This window comes from Amblyomma americanum, chromosome 1, assembly GCF_052857255.1.
Source record: "Amblyomma americanum isolate KBUSLIRL-KWMA chromosome 1, ASM5285725v1, whole genome shotgun sequence".
Classification (NCBI taxonomy): Eukaryota; Metazoa; Arthropoda; class Arachnida; order Ixodida; family Ixodidae; genus Amblyomma; species Amblyomma americanum.
In genome coordinates, this window is record NC_135497.1 from 312,932,755 (window position 1) to 312,937,957 (window position 5,203).

The 5,203-nt window shown below is 50.4% G+C and overlaps 1 non-coding gene across 1 annotated transcript; it reads right to left on the reverse strand.

The window, feature by feature from the left end:
- Positions 1 to 371: 371 nt before the first annotated feature.
- On the reverse strand, positions 372 to 444 carry TRNAK-CUU (transfer RNA lysine (anticodon CUU)). The gene has a single exon. It is a non-coding gene; the product is annotated as a tRNA-Lys (tRNA).
- Between the last annotated feature and the right edge of the window lie 4,759 nt (positions 445 to 5,203).

Sequence of the window (5,203 nt, forward strand, 5' to 3'; positions counted from 1 at the left end):
GTTGTTGTAAACTATATTGTAAACACACCAGACCGCCCATACTTGTATTCATCCGCCATTCTGAAGTGTACTCGAGGCTGGTGCATGCTTCTGTGTACCGGCAGACTTGGCATTACCTCAGTCACAAGCGGCATAATCGTGCGACAACTCAAGGTGCAGGTAATGTTCACGCAGTGGTTCAGGGAATGAGCTGGACAGCATTGTGACCTTAAGAGTCGCGTGGCCAATGCTGCAATAGTAAAAAGATCCTGTCCAAACACAAGTTGATACTGCAACGTTCTACCAATCGCCGTTCGTCGCAACGTGAACAGAATTTTCAGCGTTACATTTTCGATATTGTGAGCACAAAAAAAATCCTGATAAAAAGAAACCGCCCAACGTGGGGCTCGAACCCACGACCCTGAGATTAAGAGTCTCATGCTCTACCGACTGAGCTAGCCGGGCGCCGCCTATACCTATGGGATATTACAGTACCTATAGCTTAAGTGGCGCTTTCCGTTCTAACCTTTTTTTTTTGGGCAGCGCGTTTAGTGTATTTCAATGTTTCGCTCGCTGTTTGAAGCGCCGTAACGCTTGCTCGCTCTTCAGCTGCACCCGCGGCGGTAACACACCCGTGTGCTGTGCGGTGTGAACCCCCACAAGGACCCCCCGTGGTCCGAATTAATCCTGAAGTTTTCTCTTCCTCTCTCCTTTACCCCTTCCCTCACAGCGCTGTTGAGGTTTGCACTGAGAAGTGAGGAAGTTGATGCGCCTTTCATTTCCTCAAAACCACGCGGCTGCCTCCGGAACCTCGTTCGGGAGGAGGAGGAGGATAAACTTTATTTATTAAGGAAGACATCAACATCAACCTTACCGTGAGGACTCCTCAGTTCAAGAGACCTCTGGCCTTCCCCTCCAGCCTAGCCCGGTCAATCAGCTTGCGCTGTTCACCAGCTCGTGTGGCCAGAAGGACGGCCTCCCAGGAGAGAGAGAGAGAATGAACATTTATTTGCAAAAACGAGACTGGAGCGGAATGCGGGTGGGGTGCTCAGTCCAAGTCTCTAATGGCTTCCGCCGACGCTTTGGCGATGGCGACTAACGCCTTCCGGTCTTCCGGGGTGCCGCTGACCAGCGTCACCTCCCACTGCTCCAGCGCCGCGTTGTGTGGTTCGGTTTTGCTGAGCATGACCATGTAATGTACGTGAATGTGAGAATATCGCCACATCAAGGACATGTGTCTGCGTACAATGTTGGGTGTATGCGGTGTAGGGGGGGGGGGGGAGATTGGGAAAGTGAGTGAAATTTGCATCAAATTCGCACAACGCGGCGCTGGAGCAGTGGGATGTGACGCTGGCCATCGGCACCCTGGAAGACCAGGAGGAGCTAGTCGCCATAGCCAAATTTAAGCGTGAGGCCCCACCCACAATCCGCTGGATCCGGCCTCCTTTTTACAAATAAATGTTTATCCTCTTTCTGTCCTGGAAGACCGCCCTTCTGGCCACACTGACTGGTGAACAGCGTAAGCTGATTGACCGGGCTAGGCTTGAGGGGGAGGTCCGCCGGGGAAAGTTTCTTATGCGGCGGGGGGTAGAGACGCCTATTTAGGCGGAGCTGTCTCTAGGCAGGTTGAAAAATGGGTTGAGAGGGAGTAGTAGAGAGTAGATTCAGTGTGCCCCGCTCGGTTAGTATAATCTCGAGGCTGCTTAGACGGGCCTGATGGCGGGTGCCTGTGACTCGTGGTTCATGTGGCGAGGGTTAAGGTCCATGTAAAGGCGGTAACGGATAGGGTTGGGGAAAATTCCGGTCAAGGCCATGGTCCTGGTGGCTTGTGGGTCGCATATTCTTGAAAGGATGGCCCTACCCGCCGAGGTGGTGAGAAGACGAGTCTGTTGGAGTTCAGAAGAGCCTCCTGGATTTCCGCAAATGTGTTGTGAACGCCAAGTGCAAGCAGTCTACAGGTGGATGTACACATGAGGAGGCCCAGAGCTGTTTTAAAGAGGGTAAGGATAAGGATATCGATCCTAATCTCGGCGGTGCGATCAATATTGTGGTCTGGCAGACCATATATTGGATTCGACTCATGGCCAGGGCCGTGACGAGGCAGATAGTGTCGTCCTCGCGCATGCCCGTTGTACCATACGGGCGATATTGAGCACGGACGTGCGCAGAGGGGCAGCGGTGTGGGTGTGCTTGCCGTCATGCTGGACCCAGAGGCTAAGCAGTCGGATTAGTGATTTTCTTCTATAGGGTGGTTGTGAAGGGCCGGGGAAACGATAGCGGGGACCATGATTACGGATGATTTCCGATTTTCCCGGTGCACATTGCATACCGCTGGTCTGAACAAAATGCTCGACCATAGTGATGGCTGTTTGTAGGGCTTGCTCTTTGGCGGCGAGGGATTCTCGGGTTGACCAGATGGTGATGTCATCCGCATAGATGGTATATCCGATGTCTGAGTGTGTAGAGAGCTTGTGGGCGAGAAGGGCCATGGCTATACTGAATAGCAGTGGTGATAGGACAGCACCTTGTAGACTGCCCTTGTCAGGTGTTTGGAAGGGCGACGATCTAGTAGATCCGATGCCTATCGTGGCTGTGCGTGCAGTGAGGAAAGTGGAGGTATATTGGAACATACGAGATCCGCAGTGTATCTTATTTAGACCTTCTTGGAGGTTGGGGTGAGAGTGTGAATGGGCGGGAGTTCTACTAAGAGTACAGTATCGTCTGAACATTAAACCTTGGAGCCGTTGCTCAGCACAGATTATATATTATAGATGACTTTCTTGTAGCCTTCTTTCCATATTTATCACATACAGCATGAACAGCAGCGGTGATAGAGGACAACCTTGCCGTTATCCTTTGCGTACCTCGACATCTGTCGTACTTTTTATCCCTTGCCATGTAATTTCAACTTATTATCTCGGTGTAACATTTCCTGCAGGAAATCAATTACCTCATGACTGATACCTTCATCTTTTAATACGTTCCACAGGAGTTCCCTGCTCACGTTGTTACTGTTCACTGTAGGGTGCCTCGATGGCCAGCGCCGCTTTCAGGGTGAAGGCACCGCTCTCGGCGGAGGCATGTTGGCTCCCGTTCGGCTGCATTGAGCGCAATGCGGTGGCGCGCCGTTTCGAAGAGAAAACTGTGGCTGCCGCGTGGAATTCAGGAAATTTGGTATTCTGCCAAGACAGAGTGTTACCAGAGATTGTTTAAACAGTGAATTGTAGTTAGTTACGCTGAAGTAATCTTTCGCAGCTGATCTGTTGAGAAAGTCGGCGCCTTGTGAACAGTTGGTGCGCTTATTCCTGTCGGTTCTGTTCTGTCTCATTCCTTTTGCTCTGTGTTCCTTCATGATAGCAATCTTACAACGTGCGTAGCATATTCCAGTGCAATCGCTTGACTCTATATGCATTTCGATTACTTTTTTAACAATCAGGAGTACATGCATATTCGAGCTGCAGTTGCATATTCGCCAATGATAGCCATTAAGCAGCTTCTCGTTCGCCATGAAATCAATGCGAGAGGGCGCCTTTTACGGCTGCTAATTTTAGTAATTGTGAGCAGGCAAACTTGTGCATTATACCTCTGCCCCCAGCAGAAATTGTTCTGGAAAGCAAGCGTTTCGCATGCCTTACCTCGCATACTTTGGGGTTAACTGTTGGTCAGGCCGTCTGGTTTGACCTGCGATAGGCAATTTTTCCGGCGCGTGCAGTCACGAGCAAAGCCGGTTCACTTTAATAGTGTAGGCAGTACACCCGGGAACACAATCAGTCTCTCATAACTTGATGTCTGAATGCTGCATCACACACACAACACGAGCTCACTTCAAGCAAAGGGGCGTGGTCCGATGGGCGAAATTGCCTGTTTCCGCCTTAGTTTTGCAAGTTTCGTGCGTTCTCCGCCGCCTTTCTTCCGATTACAGGCGCCTCGTTTTCGATACGCTCCCCGACCTTTCTTCTCCCGATTACAGCCGCCTCGGTACACATCGCACCTTCTGCACGCTATCAGAAGTCGCATGTTTTGTCCATCGGACCAGAAGCAGTTGAGCCGATGACGTAGGCCAGGAAAGCTGAAAGGCGAGTGTTAAAACCTGCCAGGCCACATCAAAATTTGCCGAGCGGCTTCTTCAAAACTTGGCCACAAAGACGTTTCGCAATAAGGCAGCCATTAATATTATTTAGGCGCTCTTGCGGGTAAGCGAATATTTGAAGCTCTCGTTGCAGCGTTTTGTTCAGTTTATTATTTGTTTTGTTGTATGCAACGAAAGCATTATAACCCCTCCCCTCTCTCTACTTCTTTGCGCCACCTCACTACGAATATCCTGGCGCAGAACCTATCTTCTGTGCGTCAGTAAGCAAAGAAGTATAGTGGCTGCGTGACGACAACGAAAGGCGGCTTTTTCTCCAGTAATGGTCTATTTTCGTTCCTTTTCGTATCGCTTTTAAAGAAACCATGACTGGGAAAAAAGGGCTCACTTCATTGCCGTCACGCAGCCACATAAATAAAATTCGTCACGCCTGTTTCTGGGCAACCATGTCCTATAGATTACTTTTTTTTCTTTGTCTCTTTCGATGTCAGCAGCAGGGATGAGAGCTTGTCGGTCGTGTTCACTAGCCCGCGTATTCCTGCGTGCTGTACCTCAAACCTGGCTTTCCAACTAGCGCAGACCCATTTCTCAATGAGAGCTCTATTGCCCTGTCCGACGACTAACCGAGTGAGGCAGCAAGCCAGTGTCTCTTTTAGCGACTGGAGCAGACGGTTCCGTGGAAGCGAGCCATTTGGTTTCAGACATGGCCTCAGCTTTTCAGAGCAGTGAGGCGACAGACCACTTGGAAGAGAAATTTGACATTACTACGTGGAATTTTTCACATACGGTGCAGTAACAAGACAAAGGCAATTCAGAGAATGTTGGAAAAGTGGGTGTTAACTACGCAGAAATATTATAATTGGTAGCTCATCTTCCGCGCTGCTTGTATACAAGAGAAACCCGGGGCCGTGTGAACAGTCATTACGTTCAAAGTAACCCCCGCCGCATTGGCTCAGTGGTTAGGGCGCTCGACTACTGATCCGGAGTTCCCGGGTTCGAACCCGACCGCGGCGGCTGCGTTTTTATGGAGGAAAAACGCTAAGGCGCCCGTGTGCTGTGCGATGTCAGTGCACGTTAAAGATCCCCAGGTGGTCGAAATTATTCCGGAGCCCTCCACTACGGCACCTCTCTATTCAT